Here is a 27,993-nt window from a genome sequence, read left to right on the forward strand (position 1 = left end):
CTGAAGTTTACCACACTTTTGTATGTCCTGGCCACCATATCTGTTCAGATAGTACTCAAGCGAGGGCTTATTATAATCCTCAGCATATTCTTTGGTGTCACATTCAAATGCAAGATGTAGAAGATTAAAAGAATTACTCTGAATTAAAAAAAAAAAAGAAGAAAACTGCATTTAAGGCTTTGGTTGACCCAGTTTCCAGGCGTGCATCCTGCAGCTTAGAGACTCTGGAGGCTTCTAAATGTAGAATTGTTGATTCACCAACCAGAATGTGCCTTTGTGAATAACTGTGTTTACTGTGTGCATAGTATATGTGCACGCAAATTCTACCTTTGTGTAGAAGTTTTTTCACACAAACTTGTACATGAAGCTCTTTTCACTCGTATTTGTGTTTTATTCAGCATCAGATCTCATGGAAACATTGACCTAGATATAATAAACCCCATTAAATCTGTAGAAAAATAAAACATGTATTTAACGGAACCTGGCACTCATCAATCTGCTCTGCGTGTCGTCACACAGCTGCTTCTCATGTTAAATGTAGGCTCCTAATAGAGGCGAATGTCATTGCCCCTGCATAACAGTATAAACTGCAAGAATGCAGAGACACGTAGAAGACAGGTGATGGAATAGAAAGACTTGTGTAATGCCGGTTCTTTTGGATGACAGACTTCTCACACGAAAGCACACAAGTTCCAGAGAAACAAGGTTTCTGTTAAAGCAAAGATGAGCGTTTCATTTTGAAAAGCAGCAAATACAAAAAGAAAATACCCTGAACTCCATTTCATGACAGAAAGACATGAAAAATGTTTGTAACTTTTAAAATTCTTCCCTACCTTTCAAGATCATGATAGTCTGTGTATTTGCATCATGGGGAAACTGAATATGTTTTTTCCCCCCTTCAGAATACAAGTTAGTTTCTCTTTAATGTTGATTTAAAATGCCTTTAAACCACATTGATGTTCAGCTTTCAGTTTCTTATCAGATCTAAAAATCCTTTTGGTTTTCAGAGTCTTCCTATCAAGAAAATTGAGAAATTAATTCTAAGGCACAGGTGTCAAACTCCAGTCCTCAAGGGCCACTGCCCTGCAACTTTTTGATGTGCCTCTGCTGCACCACACCTGAATAGAATAATTAGGTCTTTAGCAAGGCTCTGGAGAACTTATCTACACAAGGAGGAGGTAATTAAGCCATTTCATTCCAATGTTTTGTACCTGTGGCCCTTGAGTACTGGAGTTTGACACCCTGCTCTAAGGTATGGTAAAGAACAAATATTAGAGGAGGCGGAGGCCTTATATTTTGTGGAGAAGGAAATCACTCAGTTCTAACTAATTAAACTTACTCTACATCACACTGTTGCCTAATTCCTGCACTTCAAGATATGTTCAAGCATTATCATTCATTACAGGAATGTAACAGTAACATATACATCAGTTAAACCAGACTAACAGTTTTTGGACTTGTCAAAAAAAAAAAAGTTTGATTACTTTAGGAAAGTAATAAAACAGTGGATCTAACATTACTTAATTTCAAGCAGTGTCAAGCTGAAGCTTTGTCAGCACCGATGAAGCTGTTGGCATCAAAATAGTTGGAGTGACGTTGATGTCAAGGGACCTGTTCTTGTTTTCCTGTTAACTCGGCTATTAATTTCTTCATGACTCATAGTCACGAATGCACTGTTTGCAGAACATTGAACATAACATTATCATTGTAGCGTCTAGTCTCGTCTTTCTTATGCTAAGGATGCCAAAGACAATGATCACTAAAATTTAAAAATATTTAGCTCTCATTAGAGGTGGCTCTGGTTGATTAAGCTCAGCTACAGGCCTATGGCTTTAAGCAGCATAAATAAATGCAGAAGACGCCATTTATGGGGACGCCATAAAAAATGGTAACGAAAAAAAAACCATTCTTTTAAAACTAATAGGTTATTTTTTAATTTCCTAATACAAAAACTTGTCTCTAATTTAACTGCAATTAATATTCATATTTCCCCCCCATTCTCTTCTAGTTGGTTTGTTCCTGCACCCTTCGCGCACCGCGCACCCTCACTGCTCCCTTACTGCTTGGTATCTACTGATAATCGCGCTGTGGGGGGGAGGTAAGGGGGTTAAGTGGGGTGAGTTTCGTAAAGCATGTAACTTCAGAAACACCATGTCAAAGCGTCATGTCGGATGCCCAAGGAAGAAAATAAGACAAAAGAAGACTAGGGGAAAACGTGAAAGAAATGGAGGTAAAGGAAATCTAATGGGATGAAATTACCTGTTGCTTTAGCAGAGTGTAGCGTAGCAGCTAGGCTAGCTAGCCAAACACGGAGCTAATCGGCAGCATAGCCAATGTTTCTTGTTTACTTTCATTCAGCTGTCAACTCAAACTGCACATTTTCAATACAGTCACAGGCACTCATGATCAAACTGACACATTTTGTTTGCATTAGGCTGCAACTGTGCCAAAAACATTTAAAATGTAAAACAAAAGCAAATATTGCCTTCTAACAATTCAATTTGCAATTAAGGGACAACTTGTCCTATTGCATCACTTTGGCATTAATTTTTCTAGGCTGTGTCAAATTTTCCTTCTCACTAAAAGTTTGTTCCAGAATCAAAAATGTTTTGATGCAAATTTTTTTTGATTGCATGACATTTCTATTAAACTGTGACTGAAAACTGTAAATATTACCAAAAAAAAATACTGTAAATGTGAGCTAAAACTACCAGAGAATAAGAAATAAAGTAAATAAAGATAAAATGATGGTTAAAACGATGGCTTTTGGACGGCTTGAGTGACATCTGTGTTAACTGTTGTAAAAAGTTGAGGAAGATGTGTCAAACCAACAAGAAATGGGTAATACAGTTGCAAGAAATGTCTTCTGCTCTGCTGACAGTGATGATGACAAGTCAGTGGATCCCAGTTTCTTTAAGTAGGTCAAAACAATCAAGAAAAACTAAACTAGCAAAAACAAATCAACGATGCGAGGTCATTACTTAACAGTAATGTTAAGTTGTCAAATTAACATCATTTCATTTCCATATATTGTTGAAGTTTATTGGTCCATTGAATCCTGCATTTAAATGAGATCATTTCAATTTGATTTCAGTTGCATCTCAGAAAATTCATAGTGTATTTTACATGTAGAGGATGTTTTTACTTCTGGAATCATACTCTTCTTTCTTTTCAGATGCATTGCTGAGATAATTAAGTGCTACCTCTGGGCCTTCTGCATCCCCACAAAGCACTTTTCCTGTTGCCTCTACGTCACAGGAGCTCGTCCATGCATCAGAATTAAAGAGTGCACTGATACATGTCGCTGACTGGCTGTGTCGACTAAGTGATCAGGTCAGAATACTTTGAATATTTTCAGATTACAGATGATTTGTGTTTTGATGAATGGGGAACTGCACAAAATCTAGGTCCGGCCCTTGGTTGCTTTAAATGTTTCTTATCAAAAAGGAATATTTATACTAGAGGTGTGCCAATCAATCGGCCACCGATCAGAATCGGCCGATTTCTGTGAAAAAGTGTATGATCGGTGATCGCCGATCACGGTCTCTTGTTGCCGATCACACAAACCGATCACCTGCTTCTCATTTCGCAGCCTGCCTGTGCAGCTGGTCTCCTCTTTCCTTCACTCTGCGCAAACGTGCAGCAACAAATCCTAAGCGATGTGGAACTATAATGCACTGAGTGAATGGGGAAGTTTGCGTGTTGCGGCGGAAAATTGAAGCACGTCAACATAACGAATCTAATATGGCATTAAAACAATGCCATACTTGACGGAGTTTGGCTACATCGAGGCTCACTGCAGTAAAAAAGACATATGGAGGATCAGATAGCAGGTAAAGCAGCGCACAGCTACAAATACTCACCCGGATTAGCATGACGGTCAGAAAGCTAAACAAATAACCCGCAAAATTATTTAAGTCTTCGAGCTGCGATGGAAGACACTGGTTCTGGTCTCGCTATTGAACCGCTGCTACGCGCTACAGGTAGTAATATTTCACAGACGGAGCGCCGCTTCTGCTCCACCTGGTAGTGACTCTCACACCGAACCTCTGTTTAAAGCTGCAGCATCTAACTTAAAAAAATACATTCTACACATGTATTAAAACTTTCGCTGTCCTAACATGAAACAGATAATCTCTAAAAAAATAATTGATCTCCTCCCTGCTCTGCATAATTACTCCGCTCAGTCAGAAACAGCCAATCAGAACTAGCAGTAATCAGCTAGCCGCCATGCTAWCAGGAAGTTTTCATTCAGTAACTCTGGATTGTTTATTGWAATGGATCCTGTATTTGCCTTTGAATGTTAAGTTTTATACTTGAATTTTTTTGGCAATGTTGAGAGGTTTTATTTTGGCTCTTTGCAYTATTTAGCCTCTTCAGAGSCTTCATATGTTATCAGTCTGTTAAAGATAGTATTATYRATMGCAGTACAATTTGCACAATGCCTGTTTTGTTTAGTTTTCTTCTTGGAAAAAGTTATTAAAAACAAGTTTTTGTCTAAATTAAGGTGAATTCATGGTTCATTTTTCCACATAATGTAACCGGTAGTGTTTATAATAAAAAAAAAATAAAATAAAATTATGTGATCGGTATCGGTGATCGGCCCTCATGGGTGATCGGAATCGGTATCGGCAGGAAAAAACCTGATCGGCACATCTCTAATTTAAACAGATCTCACAGATTTTGATGCTTTTTACAGACTGTTAAAAAAAACAGTCTGTATGTTTTTTAGACATGCAATACAGACTTCAAAACATCTTTCTACACATTCTGTTCAAAGTTAAAGTTATATTACAAATTTGATCTTAAAGTCAGACGGATGTTCAAGGCAAAATATGGCAAAAATAATGAGCAAGGTTATTATTACCAGCCAATAATGCATCTAGTTTTCAAGTTCCAGTTTTTGTTTTGTACTTGATTAAGGTCATTTTTAAGTGCTCTAAATAGTTGAAAGCCAAAATCTCTTCTGCTTCAGACTGAAATGTGTTGCATTTAATTGATTACTGTTTTTTTTTCAAATATGTTTAGATCTTTTATCTCACTCACTGCAACACCAACCCAGAGTAAAACCATGGTTATGCCCGACACATGCCGAGGCGTTGTTCCATCAAACATAGTTCCTTCTTTGTTTTCCAACAGCAAGATTGAGATTTAGATTGAAACCAAAGAAGTTAAATTTGAATTTCATCCTCATTGCTGGTCTCCAAAGATTCCAACTCTATTGAGTTTAGACCACACATATTGTTTGCCTTTCATAACTTTTAGACTCCCAGCCAATTTTGGTTCTAATACACAAAAGGACTATGCTAGCCAGGGCTGGGAAATATCGCCTAAAATTAATATCCCGACATAGTGGTCATTTATTTCAATAAATTATATATCTACAATATATATTTTTTGTCAGGAACTGCCTGCAGAAAAGACTTAAGTTAAAAGTCATATTTTTATCCCGACATTCTGCAACATTTTTGCATATTGCATGTCTTCCAAACACTGTGGTGCCAAACTTTTTAGGTTTGTTCAATGTGACTAATTCCTAAAAACGATGCATTTGACTTATAAGTCGTACAACAACAATTTTAAATGAACTTAAAACAGAAACGAAAGTAAAATCTGGTGTTCTCACAGGTATGCACATTATTTACTTACTCTTACTTTAGTGGCAACAATGATAAAGTTCATCATCCTGTCAGATTAGCAGCCTAACTGTACCATCAACAACACAGTTTTGACAGAGACTAGTTAAAATCTCTTGACCAGGCTAAGTAAACATCACTAACTTGTCATTGGACTAGTACATGGGCACTGAAATCTCAGAACTCTTGCTGACCTGATTACATTTCAAACACGACTCCTGCAGTTGCAATTTGTAATTTTTTACATGTCTGGAAGTGATGAGTTCACAACGATAAGAGAATCGGCTTTTAGTGAACTAGATGCGGATGGGCAGTGGTTGCTCTGGGAATTTATACTAGATGAGTCAAAATGTTATATTGTTAGACAACACATCAAATATAGTTGTCATTATTGCCTAACCCAAGTCTAAACTCTCCTGTGTCTCTGAAACCTTCTCCTCAGTAACTGTGGGGGCTTGGTTTGCATTATATCTAAACATTTAGGACCATCTCATGTATTTCACTGTTTCTGTTAGTTACTTGAAACATGTTAGTCTGTGGAAAAACTGAAGCTTTAAGCACTGAATTGCTTAACGTTACAGTTTCTCTTTCAGATGCTTCAGTAGTACCGTTTGTACTGTGTCATCATAAGGTTTGAGTAGTCCTACATGGTGCAACGATGTGATTCAGTTTGTTAAGATGTGTTCTCCGAGCAGGTGGTACGTTAATAAGCAGTAGGCCACACACCCTGAATGCTTGGGGAAGATACAGGGAGAGAATTTCAGAAACTCATATGTTCTGAGACTGTCGGGCTCTGAAATCATCCATTTCTGTCAGGCTTGTTGTGCTTTTCATCGCTTTGATTGTGTGGTTTTGTTTTTCTGTTACTTTAACTTTCAGCTCTTCCTTCTTACTCCACAACCAATTTGTCAGAGATCTGCCGCCATGCTGTTTGTCCTATACAGTACATATAGGCTGTTTCAGTTATTCTCTGTCAGATCCTCATTGCATTTGTTTTCTTTCTGTACCGCCTGCCTGTTAGCCCAGTTTTGTGCCCAGTTCTTGTTGAGAGTTCAGTTGTTATCTTCCTATTTTTGCTGCTCCTTTGACTCTGTCTGTTGTTGAAAGAAACATGTTTGGGCTTTTGGTGTCTGCTTTTTGTTTCCAAGTCATCCTCTTCAGTATTATTTATGACGGAGAGATTTAAGTTTTGGTAAAGTCTCAAATAGTGACACTTTAACCATTTAAAATTACTGGAATTTTTTTCCTTTGTCAGTTTTATTTCTCCAGCACTCTTAGTACTAGTTTAACCTAAAAAGCAGCATGACGACAGCTATTACTACATCAAAAAAGTTGTCCACAGTACAATCAAATGTAAAAACATGGAAACTTGACACACAGAATCTTGCTCTCATATTTATAGCCACAATCTTCACCGTGTTCAGGTGAGAAAATTTGTGAACTGGACAAGTGTCGAGGCTCTCCTATGCTTCATCCGGAGTGTCAATCGTTTCCGATTCACATAGTTGCGTGACAAAAATTGGGTCATCTTTTTCGCAGAGAGGTGTCTAATCCCCTTCTCAAATCCAGGCCTGGGTTAAACTATTTCCCATGGAGTTCTGCGCAAAGTACAGTGTGACTGATTTCAACTACAATTATTGTGCATACACTATCCAGTTTTGTTTCTGGAGGGCAACATGAATACTTTAAAGAAGTGTTTATCAATCATAGTGAGAAATTACTTACTTTTCTATAATTTTTTTTTTTCTACCAGGATTGTCAACTGGCTAAAAACTTAGGGGCATAACTTATACTACAACCGAATACAAATGCTTGTAAACATTAGAAACATTTTTGTTTCCTTTCACAATTAAATGGTATTCCGTGTTCTGTCTCGGGTAAAATCGTACAAATACTGATGTAAAATTAAAATACATATGCATCATGAAATAATGCAAATAATTTTCAGAACAAAATCAATGTCACTTACAGACTCAGACATTCTGATGGTCAGCTCTCAGGAGTTAGTGGGTTAGGAATATTCAAATAAGCATTTGCTCCTGCCTAAGGCTCTACAGTCATGGCAAGATGCATAAACTAATTATGAATGTATAATAATCATGTTGATTATCTGCGTTTATTGTTAAATGCGTCAATAAAAACAATTTAGTAAAATCCCCAAAAAATTAAAGTTGGGTGACTGTTGTGTGACCAAATAGTGAAAGATATGATGGTGTAAAAAGATAAGAAATCATGACAATTCAAGAGAAATTTAGTATTTTGATACTAATCCTACCATAGTGAATTAACAGAAAATTCTTGCTCAAAATTTGACTCTTTCACAGTGCTTCTTACGTATTTGTGTTTCTTTTCTGAGAAATGCTGCAGTGCTGATGTATTGTTCCTTCACCCTCCCTCTGGGACTGTGGTTTCCAGGGGAAGAGACGAGTAAAGATGAGAGAAAAGGAAGCGGGGAACACAGAGGAGTAAACTTTAATATGCACAATTCTAGTGTCGTCTTGTTTCCAGCATTTTATATAGGAAATTCACTACACCCCAGTTCCCAGAACTGTATATCTAAGAAGATATTTTGATGTCAGGTTTACTATGCAGAACTGCGCTTTCATCTTATAGCAGGGTCTTCACACATGCTCATTAAACCTGCTGATTTAGCTTGACTAATCAAAGCCCAAGGGCTCAGGTTTGAGATGTAAGCAGATATAGTGCGCCTCCTGGGCCATTACAACTTGTTGATAAATCATAAACATGAGAGTGTGGTCTGCTGGAGAAAATCACTGGATGTTGTATTTCGAGGAAGAACCTTATGCACTTATTTGTGTTGCAATGACAGGATATCTTCTTTCAGTTTAGGAATGATGGGAATCCTATCGGCAGTCAGTCGGGCCCTTGGGCTTGGGTATTACATGAACTGTGTACTTGTTAAACCCTCCAAACCCTTGCCTCTGCAAAGCTTCCCTGAATGCACAATCATTGCCCTCTCTCTGAGCTTCAACGCCGACCATGAGTCCTCGATTCTCCCAGGACGCCGAGTACTTACTTCCATTTCAACAGGACTCTGCAACGACCGCAAAGGTCGGGCTGAGAGTAAATTTGTAAGCCTGCCTCTGTGTAAACTAGATCACTAGGGAGCTGACACTGCAGCTCAGTTCATGGAGTCCTGCTATTTTTATGTGTACCTTTTATTTTTGGACAAAAGAAGTCTAAAAAAAAATAAAAATAGTTATTGTTTCTCTTCATTGCTCTTGAACTCTGTAAACAAAGAGGCATCTGCACCAAAACCTGCAAACCTCTCTTTTGACACCCACGCCAAACCCTGTATATACAAACATGCCACGTATCTGTCAATTTCAAGCAGGATATTAGGGGACCCAGAGCCATGGCCTACCATGCAGGAAAGAGCATATTCATTTAGCCCCTGGCAGTTCTTCACCTCTACCTATCATCGTTGCATCACATTTCAATGTTTCACAGAGGTGTGCCGCCAACGCTCTGCTGACACATCAAAGGACTGCAGCAAATCCACTCTCCCCTTCGGTACCTCACAGTTCTGGAGTTGGCCAGAGAGGTGCCGCAGCCAGGCAGGCCATGACTAAAGACCTTAGCAGACAAATTAAAAAATGGACTCTCCATTTCCCACTTGGATGACTTAAAGTTATCAGGGCAGCCTGTGGGTAGAACTTTCCAAGTCTAGTGCAGCATGGTTAACTCTGGGGGTTAGGTGGAAAGCAGATTTCAGTTGCAAGACGTGCACAACAAGCTGGATTTTTTTCACCCCTGTTTGTCGAGTTGAAGGTATTTTCCTGGAAAAACGATGTTTTCCATGGTGCCATGCAAAAATATCTTTACCCTTATTTTTTGTGATATGACCACAAACTTCATTGTATTTTGAAGGTTTGATGAGATTTAGCAATGGAATGTAGTGCATCATTGTGAAGGGGAAGGAAATGATAAACAATTTTAACTGGGATTTGGTAATAAAAAATCAGACAAGAAAAAATCTGTGGAAGACTTTTTTTTCTTCTGCATATTGGTGGCAGCAACATGTTACTGGATCTTTTTCTTTAGCAGAATCAGGGAAGCTATTCTGAGTTCATCAATCAATCCGTCCCTACTCAAGAAGTGCAACTTGTCATGTTCTACATAGATATTAACATTATTCAGTTCGTCCTGTGTTTGCCCATCACTGTGTGGTTTGACTCGTCCACACAGTTGTTGGCATTGTTGGCATTTGTTGACCAAATGCCAACAAAACAATTAGATTTGCAGAGAGAATCAATGTGGATGAACCTTCCCTTCATCCATGGCACTTGTACAGGTCAGAGGTCAGAAAAAGAGCAGTTAACATGTCTACAAACCCCACACTTTCTGGACACAAATGTCTACCTTCAGGTTTAGCGCCATTTGCAAAGGAGTTGTCTGGTAAATGAAAGATTGCACCACCACAGAGACAGTTTTCCCCCCATATTCTCTGATGAACACAACACATACTTTATAGCCAGAGCGATACTCTATGAAACAAAATAAACATATTTACACTATCGCAACCTGCGTTTTTTTCTGTTCTTCATGGAAAAATTGCTGTATGTCTAAACGCATGTAAATTTTGTTTTATGTATTTTGTTTCCTCTAAAACGTATATACTTGTGCCTAGTATTTGTACACTACGAGTACAGATCAAATTGTAAGGTTAAATTCCTTGTTTGTGCTTGTAATCCTGTCAAAGTGATTTCTGATTCAAACATAGAACAATCCTGGAGAAGAACCTGTTTCATGATAATAAATGATTTTAGAATATGATGGACCTTCAACTTTCATGTGGACAGTGGTTCTAAAAATACAGTTAAAGCTACAATGTGGTCATAGTGAACATTAAACATAGGTAAAAGTCATTGGTAGGTGATTTGGGGAGTGGGTAAGTCATTTGCTGGGATCCAAAACACAACCTTTCATTTACCAGATGACACGTTTTCCCGCTGAGCCACATTGAAAACCCCGTTTCCTTGCAGTTCACAATTATGTACAATATTTTCTATCGCATGAAACAACCAAATTGAAGTTGAGTGGTTATAAGTACTTTTGCTTGGCCCTATATATTTACTTTGCTATGAGCTTTTGTATCGAAATACTCTAGGACAGGCTGGTCAAAATGAATTCCTTCTCTAATCTTAAAAGTAATTTTGAAAATGAGAAATTTCTATCTCTTAAAATAAATGGCTATAGTGAAAGAAAACCCATCAGAAATTAATTTAAGGTTTTTCATTTCTCCTCCCTCCACAGCTGATGGCGATTTGCTGATAACTTTGTATGGACGCAGCAGATGCCTCTATTTCTGGGCCTTCAAAAAAGTAGCATCTGCAATAAATTTGCTCATTTATTGCTCCTGGCTTTGCCTCCATACGTTTAAACTCCACCACCCCCACATCCTCCTCTCTTTCACTATTGGCCAAATGCGTTGGGGAGTTAAATTGAATTCCTTCTTGATGTATTTCCTTCCACGGGGCTCGCTAATTAAGAATTTAATTATGGCTGAGAAAAAAGAGAAAGCCAACAAACCGCCTCATGTTTTAAACATCTTTTGACTTGCCTTCTCCCTTGTAATCTGTCTCTGACTTTTTATTTTTCTGTCCTTCCCTTCCTAAGTGTGTTTTTTAAACTTTTGACATCGACTGAAGGTAAGACGTATGCTAAAATGCCAGAGAAGGACTATATAAAACGTTCTCAAGAGGCAAAATGCAGCGCATGCATAATCAATTAGACTCAGAAGACTGGAAGCTTGTTGATGTTATTCAAATTCTAAGCCTGCTTGCTAAGAATAGAACATTTCATTGCCTAAATCCTTAAAATACAATTAATAATTTATGCTTTTAGCAACTGATGAAACGCACAACAGTTTGAGCATGCTGTGTTTTACAGTAAAAATCAACAGAAGCACTTTTCAGTGTGTTGTTCTGTTTTTCTTTAGTCTTTTTCTACATTTTGCTCTTGGGCTGCCTGAAAAAATCTTGTCCTATCTTTGTTTTTTCTCTTTGTTCTGATTCAGCCTCATAGCATAGCCTTTTCTTTTTCATGCATATCCTGTCAACCTGTTTTCAGTGTTTCAAGCTTCCATCAGTTGTTGATGTTCCAACAAGCTCTGACCCTAAAGCATAGTTGTGGGGTGGTGAGGACTGGGTGCCAGGGAGGACATAATCAAGGTGAATATTACCTCTGGACCTGTGGTCCAGAGGTCAGTCACTCTCCTGTGGCAATCAGAAAAGCAATAAAAAGGGGGACAAGTCTTTGCTTATGGCTGTGTCAGCCCAGGTATACTGAAGTAGTGATGGAACCAGAATAAAACTGGCTTTCAGAAATTCCTGCTTTAGATCCACAATATTGCATCATATGTAGCTCCCAATACCTGTGTCACACTGTTGCGTATCTCTCTTTCATCTCAAAGCTGTAGCAAGACACGATGCCATCAGAAAACAACACTCTCGCATTGCCTTACTATGCATTTGACAAAATGACATACATAATTTGTTTACCAAATTAGTTGAGGATGTCTTTGGTAATGCCAAGTGCCCTTTTAATATTTCAAATATCATCATGTGTGGCTGTGCTACAGCCACACATTCAAAGCAACAGTGACTAAAATATCACAGCAGTGATCAATAATGACATTACTTATTCTACTCCTACGCTATGTGTCTGCACTGATGAGGATTCTCTAACATCGGCATACTGGTTAAAACTGATAGCTCTACTTCCTGAATACTTCTGCTAATTGTTTGACCATTTGAGTCATTCCCAGATGGACATTTGATCCTTATATGTGAGCAAGACAACATAATTAGTGTACCCTGTCCTCACACAGGGTACACTGTGTGAGGACACAGTGTACCCTGTGTCCTCACATGGTACACAAAGTGGAACAATTTCACTTTATTGATCCCAAAATATCTGCAGATTTAAGAACGACAGCATCCTCATGACATTTTACAATGTTTGGATCTAGTTATGGTATAGTTTTATATAATATTGATAAAGTTCTTTCGTCTTGTCAGTCTATTGTACATTTTCCCAAAAGTCTTGGAAATTATCAAGATGTTTTCTGACAAATTGAAGTCAGAACTTTTATGTTCTTTTAGATTATTACTCGATTTTGCTTTGGTAGGATTATTGAATGATTTTTAAATCTGAGTCACTTGATAAAAAATGTCTTTCTAGACTCTTCAAAAATGTTGGATATGTAAATATCTGCATATATACCTAGATATGTATTTGGCATGTTTTTCTTTGTGGAAACTGAATATATATATATATAATTTTTTTTTTATTGAATTAATTTACCTGTAGCTACTATCTTTTATCAATGAGGACTGCCCTACTGCCCCACCATAACAAAATCGGTTCTGTTGCTTTTTGGTTTGTCTAAATGTTAGATAAATACATGAACATGGGAGGACAAAGGCAAATTATGCAAATGGCCTCTGCTGATTTCACTCTGGATAAAACTCCAGTGTTCGTTGGGTAATTTATCCTTTCTATTCGTGGATAGGGTCCCATTTTTAGTACAAAACGATATGAAGAAAACCACCTGGGGGTAAGATGTACGCAGATGGGAAGTTTTGGATATTTCCAGGAACATTATGCAAGAGTTTTAGCTGCAGGACTGAGCTAACTTCAGTCGTGGTGAAATATCTTTCGCTGAACATTCTCCATTTCCTTGCTGTGACATTAGGAAATAAAGAGCAAAATTTTTAAGATGCTTGATTAAATGATCATTTGGGTCATTAATTCATTACACAAATGTATCTTGTTTCTCCTAATTAATTATCTATAATTCACCCTTCCTCTTTTCCCAGAAACAGGAACAGCCAAAATCTGAGCCATAAATGTCTCATAAAAAGGTTATAAAGCTGAGAAATCATGTTGCAGAGCTTTGCCAAAATTATTACATTTAAGCTTTCTTACATTTTGTCATAACTGCAAACATCAAACTCTAAAGTTCCTTGCATCTTTTAGGTTTACCTTGTGTTTATCTCAAACAATTTTGTCCACCTTTGCTGAGTAAGAGCATCCCCACAGCATGGTGACACACCACCAAGTTTCACAGTGTGGATTCTATATTCCAGGCTGGGTACAGTGTTGGTCTCATTCCTCACAAAGTTTTGAATTTAAGTCTGTCATTGAATCCTACCAACCGAGCAAAGGATCTCTGCAGCTCCTACAGAGTTACCCTGGACTTCTTGTTTCTTTTCTTCTTGAGTAATTCTTTCTTTGCCTGGCCTCTCAGCTTATCTGGACAGTTATATTTTGGAAGGTTGGCAATAGTGCCATACTCATACTTTGTGAGGTGATTGGTGCTTGGAATATATTTATAAACTTACTGAGCTTCAAACATCTCCACAACTTTCCTCTGACCTGTTCGATGTGTTTCTTAGTCTTTGTGATGCTATTTGTTTGCTTATGTTCTCTAATACACTTCCAAGGTCTTTACAGATCAGCTGGATTTGCACTGAGATTAAGCTACGTGGAGAAGTGTGAATGAAATTGGTTACACAGAATTTTATTTAAAGATATTTGAGTAAAGGGGGTTGCATACAAAGGCACTCTACATTTGACAAAATAAAGCTTGGGGTAAAAAAACCCAATTTTCTTTCACTCCATAGTTATTCACTCCTTTTTGTTGGCTATTGATCGATATGCATTAAATGTATTGAAACAGTTGTTTGTAACATCAAAAATGGACAAAACATTTTTGTAAGACACCGTAACTGCTACAGTGAAATATACAAACATTTCATCCACCAAAGATGTAATCAATGATTTAATTGATTACATCAAAAAGTCTAGGTGTAGTTCTCATCACATTTTGTCTAATTAACCGATCCTGGTTGATCACTAATCCGTGTTCAGACAACCTTACAAACTGAAAAATGAAACAATGTGTGCTTCAATACAGTGCGCCTGATGATACAGTAAATCAGAGGTTGTTTGTGGTGTGTGTGCATCTCCTGGCAGATGCGCTGGCCTCTTCACGTGTATGTGCTTAGCAGGAATCGTCATCCAGGCAGGTAATTGGATGCTGTTTACATTGCCCTTGGCATCCTCCTCCCCTCCATCCTGACACATCTGTGCTGTTCAGTAGAGCTGAGCAACTCTGCGCTGCATCGTCTTTGCAAATTTAGCCTTGCAGGTGGTTCACTTTCTGCAAAGTCAATCCAATGCTCGGTTCTCAGATTCCAACATTTTTATTCAAACTGTGCAGTGCTGTATTATGATGTATGATTTATTGATCAATTTCAGAAGTAGGAATTGATGGCTATTGGATAGCTTGTGTGTGTGTATGTGTTTGTGGAAAGCCGTGCAAGAATGGAGGACATAAGTTTGGAAAGGCTGACTGCAGGCGCTACTATGCCAGATGGAAAAGAAAGTAAATAAAATCATCTTGCCAGTCTTATGATTTTCATTAAAAGGTTTGGAAAAATGAAAACTCTGAGGACATCTTGTAAAAAAAAAAAAAAAAAAAAAAAAAAAAAAAAAGCATTAAAATTCACAGTGGTTTCAAGGTGGTGTACCTAATAAAAATCCAAGACATAATAATAGATTAAATCGCAGAACTATGTGCATGGCAACCTTCCTATTAATTACCCTATTCAGAACTTATTAATTATGCAATCAAAGTCCTGATACAGACATGGTCTTTGAGGAAGAGTAGATTTAGTGTCTTCATCATTTTCATTGCAGATGCAAGAATTATATTTGAAATCCATCCTTTAAAAAAAATACAAAATCCTTTACCAAATTAGGCACAGTTATAACACAGCATCCTCTGACTGGTAGTTATTGTCCTGAGCCTGTAAATGTAGCAGCATTTTACTTGCAAAAGGATAAAAATATGCATTTAAGTTCTTTTCTAATCATGGACTATGAAAAGTTAATAACTGAGATTAATATATATACTCATAGTACAGTGTCTTGTTAACCCTAAGCCCTTGCAGGGTATTAAAATTGGAGCTTTTTCAAAGTTTCTGATGTCACAGCTTTCCAGAAAAAAATGATGTTCGTCCAGCTTTCCTGTCCCTAAGGGATTACTGACATCACGATGCAGTCCCCACCATGTTTCATAATGTGGTCGCTGCCATTAGGTTTTCATCACACATAGGCTGCATTCATACAACAGGTCTTGATGCTCAATTCCGATTTTTTTCTCTCCCTTTTTTGCTGAAAAATTATATTTTGCATAGTCATTCACTCTACTCATTCAATGTGGCTACAGTCACACTTCTGCATGAACAGTTTAGACCCCATAGTGACCCGCATGTGCAAAAGAATAATGTAGATGTTTCACATCAGTGTGCTGAAGTAATAATGGATGCCGTCATCTATGGATTAATTTTATAGTTGTTGAGCAATGAGAGCCGACACTTGATCTTAATTTCCTTCTTCTGTTTTACAAACATTACCCACTTTGTATTATTGACTCGATTACAATTCACTTGTAATTAATAATACTATGCACTGCATCTGGAAATGTTTATTAGACAATGTACTGTGTTTTTTGCTTTCTTTCAAATTAAACTCAAACCATAGCATGCTGGCAGTTAGCTCAAGAAGTGCCAAATCATAAAAACAATGGTACCACTAAATTTTAAAAGATGAACCAATTTGAAGCTTTGGTGGTTGATTTTGGGCTCAGTGTTACCTGACAGGCAATTAGAGTGACCTTGAGGGAGAAAAAAGGAGGACAGCCCAGTGATGATGAAGCTTGGAGGTGAGTCGGATGAGAAGCAGGTGTGCTATGAAGCCTGCCAGCGGTCTAGATGCCAAGTCTGTAGCAACACAGAAGGAGAAGAAGAGAAAGGCAGACACTTACATAAACACGCGCACACACACACGCACACACAGGAGAAAGCTAATCTCATTGCCAGTAGGAACTATGACACCTGTTTTAATTAATTTTTAAGGTTTTATTGGCACTGATCAAATGTTATGCATTTACAAAAGTAATCATCATAATTTTTAACAGCGTGCCATATTTTTGCTATGCCTACAAATTTGCTTGCCAGTTGCAAAATAGATAGCAAAATAACAGCTTCTCTTGCTGCTGGCAGTGATTGAGGACCCAACAGGACAATGAATTTACCTGACTATAAAGAAAACAATGATTACCTGGTCCACTACACTTTCTTATTTCCTTCCTGTCACTTTGTAATATTATGTAAGATTTTATACAACAGGTGCTTGGAAATGTTTTCACTTTTTGGTTGATTTTTCTTTAAGGTTTCAAAAGAAATGGCTACATATTTCATAAAGGAATGTATATCAACTAGCGATGTCCTTTTTTGCTCTTTACACCGTTCGTAGTCTGATACATTCTCCCTTTAACTGATATTAGTTGAACAATAAATCCAGCCGCAGTCCTCCACTTGTACATTTCCCCTTAACTTTTTTAATTTATTTGACTTCATAATCCTCCTAAAGCTGCAGTTACCCCTGTTGCTTTTGGATCTTTTTCTATCTATATTTTCCTTTCGCTTAACTTTTCCTTGACATGCTTGAGTCAGTTCACTTTGTGTTCACTTTGTGAACTGACAGCTTTTTTTTAGCAATAACCTTGTGTGCCTTGCCCTCTCTGTAGAGGGTGTCAGCAACTACTTTCATATCAGTTTTGTATACTTATTGAAAATGTTTTACAAAATCAGTGCCTGTTAAACAAGTCTAAGATTGTATTTGGCCAAAACATTTGCAGGGGTGCAGACTGCTGGGATCTGGGCTTAAGTAACAGTGGTGATTAATCCTCCAGAATAGAGCAAATTTATTTATAATCAAAGAAGATGCGTTTAAGAAATTCATTTGTTTGAATTCAGTGATCCGAAAAGTCCTTAATCCTTCTTCCAGAAGTGGACATACAATATATTAAGAGATTAACAGTCTGATGGCAACAAATTCTCTGACAGAAGGAACATCCCTCACTGGAGTGTAAAATCCTTTCTTTCATAGTCAAATGTGGCGATTCTGATATAATATGTCTATTTTGTGCTTCTTGGCAGTACATGGTCACCACTGTCTCGAGGGTTTCTCTAGGCAGTCAAATTTTATGCGCTGAAAGCCTAAATCTCATTACCCTTAAGTGCTTTACAGCAGGCATAAACTGACTGTGTGTTTTCTGTGTGTGAAGTCTCTTGGAAGAACGACAGCGCCCATCCAAGCTGCCCACAGGTTCAAATTAGCTATCCCCCGATCTCTCTGCGGCCTCTGAAGCCCTTTCAGCTCCACCATGTTAGGGTTACACTGCGTCTCTAGTGGCAGGGCTTACTTAAGGCCCAACCCACAAACTCTAACAAGACATGAACCATCTTTGAAAATAACCTTGAGAAAGTAGGCCTGAAAGGGAGGGTTTTTGCTACACTTGATGTGTTTCTGCTATAAAAAGACTGCATGATTTGGCCTCTCTAGAGAGACCATCAGAGCACAGCAGTCAAAGCTCAGCAGTCCCCCCCTTAAAACTATTTGAAGACCAACAATGCATTTAATGGCTTGGCCTAATGCCAGACAATTATGTAAGTAAATGACAGTGTGTGGTTGAGAAAGACATTGTACATAACCAAGCATCTTATTACCAGATAAATATGTCTAGTTTTTATGTAACATTCAGTTTAAACAGTATGCTTTATGGTTTCAAGAAAAGCTCTGTAAAAGGAGAGCATTCTTCAAACAGCTGCATTACATGTAGAGGTATAAAATAAACTCCTGAAAGGTGAAATATTCATCAGTGCTTTTTTTGTACATGTATGTTTTTGTATGATTCATAATAATTCAGTCTGTAAAAATAGTGTGTTTCAAAAACTTAATTTGGATATTTTGAAGTAGCATTAAATTAATGCACGATTTGTAAAGGCTTTGGGCAAATTAAAACCTGAAAGTGTGGTATTCATTTCTTTAATCTGACCCAATTCAGCCAGTTGACTTCAAAATTCATCTAATTAGGGAACAGAGTAAACCTCTGTCTAATGTAATCTTTAGCTGTTCTTTGAAGGCCTTAGAAGTTTGTTAGAGAAAATTAGTCGATAATGTTGCACTTAATTTTTTTTTTTTTTACATTTAATTTAAATATAATTACCATCTAAACACCAGCTTTGGACATGTATAGACTCAAATCATGAAGTCCAAGAAACGTTATAAACCAGATCAGAGATAAAGACATGGAGAAGTTTAAAGCACAGTTAGGATATAAAACAATATCTTATGCTTTGGCTAACCATTCATTTGAAATTGGATAGATTGTTCTGCAAATTTACTGATACATGGCTGGCCACTGAAAGTGACAACTGACAAAAGAGCATTAACACAAACCAAGATAAGGTGGGAGGAGTTGCCAAGATCCACAGACCAGGTGGGATACTCGGTTAATGAGGATTGTGAATTAATCCAGAAGAGCAGCAAGAACAAAGCCATTGTAGAACTAAAATAATAAGAATTCTTGCATAAAGTTTGTCACACACTAGAGCTTAATACAGAATCAATGGAAAGTCCTGAAAATTGCCGTTCACAAATGTTGAGTTACACGGAACCCTCCCACTGTCACAGGTATTACGGACCACAGCTGCCTACGAATAGCTAAAATCTGCAAATATCTGAGACCCCTTCTAAGAAAGCTTATAACTGCCTATCTTAATAGTTCAAACACTACATATAATAATTTATATATTAATAAATAATTTAATATGTATTATTTTGCACAGTGAAAGATAACATCTACAGTCTTCATTATTTCCACTCTTGGGGGTACAATCAATACCAAGGAAAATAAACGCAAATTACAAAAACAATCCAACGGTGTCAAGTAGCATCGTCCCTAGATATTTCAGCTTTCTAAGCTGGATTTTCTTTTGAATGTTTTACATGCGCTATAGCCAAAAATCTGAATTTTCTGGGACTAATTAGGTGTCCACAGAAAAACCTGTGAATAGGTGAATCAGGTAATAGGAGAGGTTTCACTATATACTTTAAATAATAAGCAAAAATTTGAATCTCTACATGTCCAAAGCGGGTGTTTAGATGGTAATTATATTTAAATTAAATGTAAAAAAAAAAAAAAAAGTGTAACATTATCTACTATTATGTACGTATTGTTCTATCACTTAAAATCCCAATAAAATGCTTGAGGCTGGTAATGATAACGTGCCAAAATGAAACAGCAGAAGAGATATTAGTGCCTTTAGAAGGCACTGTGCAGGCTCTCTAGACATCTGCTAGAGCTGTACTGTGGTCAACACTGCTGTCAGCTCTGTGACACTTGGCATGAAATATTCACTATACCAAGAGACATGTTTGGAGTTCAGGGAACTATGACTGAATTTACCCGTATCGAAACGTTTACTTAAGAACGTTTAGTCTTACTGCGAAACCACCCTGGACTCATCTGCGCTAATGCAGGACTGTACTTGTATGTTGCATAGATTTTAGATATAGCGACAGAAAATATTTTATTTAGATGGAGGGAGGCAAAACACACCTTAAAACCTTTACTGTCACGAATAACATTGTGTAGTCTAATGTTGTGCTGTTTGTTTTTTACCTGAGCTGCTCAAGATAGGTGATAAGTGGATAAAGATTGCATACAGCATGTTAGACTCAAATATGTAGGTTCAGAGTTTTTGTTATAAACAGGCCATAAATTAGCAGAAACAAAGATTGTCATCGCACGCGGCAGCAGTGATTAATCTCACTTTAGGCTTTTATCTCACAAGCTGGGTCAGGCCATGTTTTTAAGTCAGATGGTGTTTCCTTGGTCATTTATTCATTACAGAGAACCTGAGAACATCCACAGACACCTGAGTTGGAACTGAAAATTGTCTGGTGTTTTCCTACAAGGGTAGGATGGTGATAAGCTGTTTGGCACTTTCAGCTCACAAGATTAACTTTTCTGGTTTGCATTTCTCAGCTGTGAAAATCTATTTTTATTTATATTTTACATAATTCTCCAAATTTATCCTTTAGGCTTAAAAAAACCCTGCATCTTGAGTTAATTGCTGATAGAGGGTTGTTTAGAGTCTGTTAGAGATATAGTTTGCAGAGAGCAAACCTATGTTATGTCCTCTACAATTTTCAAAGATACAACCCTTCTAAAACAACCCTTATATGTTAACTCTGTTTCTGTCTTCGCTTGACCTGTAAAATTTAACATGCTGAGATCTGTTGATTCTGAGGTGGAGCTGTTTTGTTCTTGAAGGGAAGTTGATGGAAACTGCTCTCCTGCTAAGATTGGCAGCTGTCTTAGACATTTTCCACTTGCAACTTTTCTCACTGCAGAATGGTGAATGTCAAATTGAGTGGAAATGGTCTAGCCAATCCTCCCAGATTGATGGGTAGCTACAGTTGCTTCTCCAAGGTCATCAATGATCTCTTTCTACATTAGCAAAGTGGTAAACATATCTGAAAACCTGCAATTGCTCTAACTCTTGCTTTTGCAGAGGTGACGACATCTGATAAGTAGGGCCCTATGATTTCTGTGATGTGGAAAGCGCGGGGGATCACAAAATTTAAGACACAAAATGGAGTCTAAAATAACTTCACAGAATTTGTCTATCAGCCAAAAGGAAAAGACCAGATATGGCGAAAAAACTCAACAAAACACATATATTCTCTAAAAAGTACTAAAAACTCAAAACTTGGCAAAAGGCTCAGGGCTATCAAGTTTTATGGGAGAAAACCTTTAAGCACTGGAGGTGCGAGGATACCACTTTTAGTAAAGATTCACATCAGAAATGTGTATAAGAAGAACACTAAAAGGAGAAAAAAACTTACAGTAGCCAATTTTTAGGTAAAGCAATGCAAGTGCAGGGCTGCAGAAACATGAGAACTTCAAAGGAGAACAAAGGACCTTATCATTGTGGAAGTGTGAACAAAGGTTTACTGTTTGCATGTGTTTAGTTCAGCTCTAGAACATTTGTAAAAATATGTTATATTATTATCATTAACCAAAATGTTTATTTTTGTAAAACGTGAAAAATTAGTTCTTAGTTTTCTTTTCAAAAAATATAAGGGGAGTTCTGTTTTAAACCTGGTAAAAGCATTCAGTGTTCTGTTTAACAACAGCACTGTTATATTTGTAAAAACCTGAATAACAATAAATGTGGACCTCTGGCTATTGGTTAATGTTTTCTATTCACTCCACAATTACACTCCTATTGGGTTAATAAATATGGTTTTAACTGAAAACGTGGGGAAAAAAATAAAACGGAATTTGGAAAATGATTTCATAGATTTTAAATCCTTAAGAGATAAGAGTCGGCAGCAGCACCTGCCTGCTATTTTAACTCTTAAATCCTTTAGAGGAAGCAAGGTGTACTCTTTTATTTTTGATTTGCCTTTGTTTAAAATGATGAGTGGGCAGAATCTGTTGTTTACTTAAGGTAAGCTTTAAATAATTTTGGAATTTGGCAAATATCAAATATTTTTATTATGTTTACAGATTGCTTTTTAATGCAGAATATTTATTGCATATGTGCCAACAGGCAACTCTCTGCACCTACAGGAAAAATAAACAGTTTTCCAGGCAGTGCAGCTGCATTTGTATGGCAGATAAGTCTGCTTGTAAATTATCATTCTGCACCTGTGTGACCTGCAACAACTCGAGTGATTTAATATTGGACCATCTTGGCTTTTAAGCTTATGTGGTTTATCTTAGGTTTTTAGTCCCTTAAAATTATCTCTACATGTGAACGGTATTTGTTGGACTCAGGTTGCATCGATGATGTGAGCAGCTGCCTTTCTTGGTCGGGACACTTTCATGAAATAACTTTTAAGTCTCAAAGGTTTTCCTATTACTGCTCAGTAAATACATGAAATGATCTGAATACATTAACCTTCTACCCATCAGCAGTAGAAGGATACAATCAATATTTTAAATCAATTAATTGATTGTCTTTTTAAGATGTACAATTTAATAATCTGTGTCCAAATTCTTGGATCTTTTTTTTTTTTAACTGAACATTCCTAACTGGTTTAACAAGTCCCATCCAGTGATGGATAAAGGTCTGACCTGCATTTTGTCTTTGGGCTGCTGGAGAAATAGGAAATAGTTGCAGGATGAATGGTTGAGAGTTCCATCATTAGAGATTACATCCTAAATCTGACAAAATCCACAGTACTGTTGCCAGTGATCCAGCAAGCATGTTGCGATATTCCTTATCTAATCTGGTATAGAGTTCAAGATGCATGTCCAGTTCCGTGAAAGAGATAAAGTCAAGACCACATTTACTGACTTCCCTGTCTAAGGTGTGTAAAAAGCGGTTATTTTATTTTTTAAATCTTTCATTTCTGTAGCGCACCGTCATATAGTTTCAAAAATCCAACCTTTAAATGAGGAAATGTATCAAATCACATGCTGTCTGTACCTGCTTGTTTTTGTAGGGTCGCAGGGTAGAGAGGGTTTAACACCCATGCAATGTTCATCAGACAAGGGGGACAACCTGCCACCCTGGACAGGTTACCAGTCCTTTGGAAGACACAGACAAACAACCATTCACACTTAAACACCAAAAAGAAATTTATAAAAAACATTTAAACCAACAATCATGATTTTGGAATCATAAGCTGGAGTGCCTGGAGAGAACCCACGAAGGAGAACATGCAACTCCATCTAAGACCCTTGGGTGGGATTCAAACCCAGAACCTTCTATCTGAAAGGCAACCGTTTTACTTATTACTGCAGCAAACATGTCCAGTGGAGAAAAGATATGTTTAGAAATAATTGGTTTTAACTATGCTTTACTTTAAGTTTGTAGAAACTTCTAATTAGCAAGCCAAGAGGCCACTTTCTGTTAGTTGTTGGACCCTAGAGAGGACTTGCCAGAAAGGAACAGGAAGAAAAGTAAAACAAATCTCTAAAGCTTACCATAACAATCATTTGCCAACAGTTTGTTAGCAAATGAAGCCATAAAAGCAGCCTTTTCTGTTTTTCCTTCAAAAACACCCTCTGTGGGTTTAGTGTAAAATGAAGGATAGATATAGAAAAGCACCTAACGCCCACTGCTAAGTATGGGGGAGTGTGTGGGATAATGTGGGCCTGAATCCCCATGGAGCCATGTTGGAGTCAATAGAATAATCAACTGTTTAAAACACCAGGACATTTTCATTTTGAATAAAACCTGAAAACCGAAAATAGGTCATCAATGTGCTTCTCAGTAGGATCACGAAGCATACAGTCAGATCAACACAGAAATGGTCCAGGAGGCACAAAATCAGCCTTGCATGACAACAATGAACCAAACCTAGACCCCATAGAAAACCTGGTGAGGTCAAAAGGCGAGAGGAGGATCTGAAGAGGATTTAGGAACCATCAAGAAAGAGCAACCCTTTGTCTGTAGCCACAACCTTGTCAAATGTGATAGAAGACATAATTTTCTCTTTTCTAACAATGGTTGTACCTTTTTATAACCATATGAATAGATGTGGTGTCAGTAATTATAATTAGTTTTTCCTTTAACATGGGGTTTTTCTTGTTCAAATTAAAGTTTAAGTTTTTCTATATTTTCTATGCTAGATTGTGTTACTCCAGATATGAATTTCATAATCCTTATGAAGGAGAAAAGCTTTTAAGAATAACAACTGCCTTTGCTTTCATTGTCCACAAAACTGTTCTCTACTTGTTAGTGGATGAACAGCGGCCTTATATTGATGTTGGAAGTAAGATGTCAATAGAAACTAAAAGACAAGGCTTTGTATGGTTTAGACAAGAAAGAAGACACTAGCTGTGAAAGGAGATGGAGGCTATTGAGCATGTCGCTTGCCTCACCAGTAAATCAAGATGTTAAGGCAAGCTCCTAACAGAGCGTCTAATCAATGATGGACAGACACGGGGAGTTCTCAGCAGAAACTTAACTCTGCCTTATAAAAAATGCTTAAAATGCCAAACAACTCCTTAGACATCCTAGAGAAGGGACAAAGGCTCAGCGTGAGGGTAATGGTGCAAGCTTGCTGTGACAGTAAGTTTGCACTTGTTTTTAACCTGTCTCAAACTTTTTTTTTGGTCTTAAATGGCATATAATTGAGTTAGACGTCTTTAATCGAACTGCCTTAATGAATTTAATTTTAAGTGACCTCCAGTTGTTCTTTCCGCAACTGATGACTGAAAGAAACGACATATTTTAGGAAAACAAAAAGAGCAAATTATTAGTCTGACAATTTTTGACTAAATACTGAACACCAATGAAAAATAAACTAAATTGCAATGATGACTAATCAAAGAAAAAAGCAATCAGTAATTCCAGGGGCATTCAACCTTCCTTTTTATAAAAAATTATGTCTCTGTTGAGAGACATGTTGCACCATAACACGTTCATCCATAGATGGTCATGTTATGAGTTTTTTGAGAAACACTATGATTAATTTGACAATAAGTATTTTTACTTTATTCTACCATGTATGCTGTTGTATATGTGAAAATGCATTTCCCACTTACATATTTCTTCAGTATTTTATTTTAAATTCGGACTATATAAAAAATATTGCAGAACATCAAATTCATGTTAATATTAGACCAGTGGTTCATAACCTGGGTTCGATCGAACCCCAGGGGTTCGGTGAGTTGATCTCAGGGGTTCGGCGGAGCCTCTGCCGCGGAGGTAAAGACACACTTGTGTAAAGTCGTGATGACGCCCCGCTTTGCCATCACTTTCTGCAGAAGATCACTTTACATTGCTTAGCCAATCAGAGCTGCGGAGGAGCCCTGATTGAAGGAGTTCCACTTTTTTTTTACCAAACTATAGTCTAAATCTGCTCCTTAGATGCATCTTTTCGGGGCTGCTACTGCCTCTAGTGGCGTGGGGGTGGTAACAACACAGCTAATATAATTACATTACTAAATCAGAATACTGCAAAGTATGTTGTGTGTCGGGGGGGTGGGGAGGTCTGACGATTAGACAGACATTTTTTTCCGTTCAGAGGAAACCACTGCGCACGTCTTGGTGGTTTGCGTGCGAGTAAAGGGGGAGGCGATGGGTGACAACAGACACGTAAGTCACTTTATTGCTTGGATTTTACGGTGCCACCTTAAGTCCCTGAACTTCACATTTTAACGGAAAAAAAGAGAAATGCGACTTGGATGTAACGAGTAACGCGACAGTTTTGTAGAAATGTAGTGAAGTAGAAAGTACAGATACTTACTGTAAAATGTAGTGGAGTAAAAGTAGAAAGTACCCATTATTAAATCTACTTTAGTAAAGTACAGATACACAAAAATTGTACTTAAGTACAGTAACCACTGTCTAATATATACGACTAGAGTTCCCTCTGAGTATCAATGAATACGGTTTGCAATATCTATGGGTTTATAAGAAAGAAAAAGCTGAATGTATTTAACATGGTAATGATGGGAGATGTCATTGAATTGACCCTTAAAGAGGTGTAAGGGAAGTAAATAAAATGCAAAAAATAAATAGAAACAACAGCGCCCCCTGTAACTCCATGCAACAGTAACCAAAAAGAATTTGAAATTTGAGCTGGCAGTATCAGTCCTTTTTAATGATTGATAAGAAAACTAGTTTAAATGCTTTCCAGGTGTAACCGCTCAACATTTAAGAACATGGGGAAAATATGCAACATCTTAATGACCCATTGTGTCTCATAACAAGTACTAATTTACCATTTAATGTAATCTGCAAATTGCATCAATCATTTATTGCTTCAAATGATTGATGCAATGAGTTTGATAGAGACATACAAGAAAACTTTTGTATTAAATCCTCTGAATGGAATGAGGACAAATATATATTCAGATAATGTCGAAGTGATTTATTCTCATTTTAAGTTGAGGCGTAACTAAAGGAAAAGCAAATCCGAGCTGATTTAGGAATGAAGATGCGTCCTATACGTTTAAAGAAGAGCATACTTGCTGCATTTGCAGTGTGCTATTGTTTTGACTAGCAAGCATTCTCCCAGTCACCGCAGCTGCTGCGATCAAGGTCAGCTCTCATCCTGCAGACCTTATTTTGCTTGTCGGTATTCCAAGCATCTCAGTAAATGCTGGCAACAGTTTTCACTTGGTAGATACCGCTTCCCTCCCACCAGGGCAGAGAGAAGAGACGCACTGTGAATAGTCGATTCTTCCAACCTGTGGTCAGCATTCCACGTGCGTCTCTCGAAGCTAAATGCTCTTCCTCTGCTCTCCCTTTTTAAGCTCCCTGACAGGAAGGATGCGATATTGCACCTGGCCCCTTTCATGCCTCCTTCCCCCTCCGCCTCTGTCTTGTCATGGAGCCGTTCCACCACTCTGCACTAATTGTTCATTCTCTCCCTGCTCTTATTCCGCTCTGACACCTCCTCCCCGTACAGCTCCAGTGAACATGCTTTGAGAAAAGAGGACAACTCGTTATTCAAACTGTTAAATGGATGAGTTCACCAGCACGATCGGCTCCACACCCCAGGATACAGAAAATTAAATATGCTATAAATCTATTCTGATCTGACTGGAGTTTTGGGTTATCAGAGGTTTCTGATATCAAACTAGAGAACGCGGCCTCTTTTTGCTCAGCCTCAATAAGTCTGGGTTATTTTAATGAAGACCATTCAGCTGAAACAACCTGGCAAAATACCTCAATAAACTTTATCTCCATATTTAATGACTCCCAAAGGGACTTCCAGGTTCTGGCGGCTCCGTCTGTCGGTCCACTTCTAAGTCCAGCTATTCTAATAAGCATGCAGAAACCAAATGTTAATTGGCAGCATACAAAGTTGTTAATTAAACAGGACAAGATCAGATGAAAACTCACATTAATTTGCACAAAATAAAGTACTTTGGGTTTTATGATCAACACTTAAGAGTAATATGTTTAAGTGATGTGAAATGTACAGTGGAAATACAAACTGTTGTAACGACAACTGATTGTCTTTCAAATTATTAGAAAATGCAAGTGTTTGAATAGTTTGTTTACCCTTTTGACTCATTACAAGTCTGGCCAATAAAATCTAACCTAGATCAGTTATGTGGTGTCCAGATGCAGGGGATTATAAAAGTATTCATGATTTTTTTTTTTGTGGTAAACCATTGGTAAGGAGCACATAACATGAAGTGGAACACAAAATTATAAGATGGCTTTCAATAGTTTTTGCAAATAAAAATATGATAACTGTGGCAGGCAGCTTTATTTAGCTGCATATATTTAAACAGCTTTAACAGACATCAGGAAGACTAAGGAACACAGCACACAGGTCAAGGTTAAAGTTCTGCAGAACTTTAAAATAGAACTAGGTTAGAAAACAATATCCAAAGTTTTTAATGTCTTCTAGGACATTGGTCTGCAACCTTTACAATCTAAAGAGCCATTTTCAATCTAAGTTCAGCAAAGTTAAACCTGCTGAGAGCCGCAAA

General features: G+C 37.5%; 1 long non-coding RNA gene across 4 annotated transcripts in view; it reads left to right on the forward strand.

Moving 5' to 3' along the window:
• Nucleotides 1-1,213: 1,213 nt before the first annotated feature.
• Nucleotides 1,214-27,993, forward strand: part of LOC103477236 (uncharacterized) — a 57,581-nt gene continuing 30,801 nt past the window's right edge. For 3 of the 4 annotated variants that reach the window (XR_001777372.1, XR_001777370.1, XR_001777371.1), the window contains exons 1-2: nucleotides 2,161-2,230; nucleotides 3,176-3,333. This is a non-coding gene — a long non-coding RNA (uncharacterized LOC103477236). Of the gene's footprint in view, nucleotides 1,253-2,160; nucleotides 2,231-3,175; nucleotides 3,334-27,993 lie in introns of those variants that run through there. The other variant, XR_535603.2, reaches the window with a different exon arrangement.

This window comes from Poecilia reticulata, linkage group LG15, assembly GCF_000633615.1.
Source record: "Poecilia reticulata strain Guanapo linkage group LG15, Guppy_female_1.0+MT, whole genome shotgun sequence".
Classification (NCBI taxonomy): domain Eukaryota; kingdom Metazoa; phylum Chordata; class Actinopteri; order Cyprinodontiformes; family Poeciliidae; genus Poecilia; species Poecilia reticulata.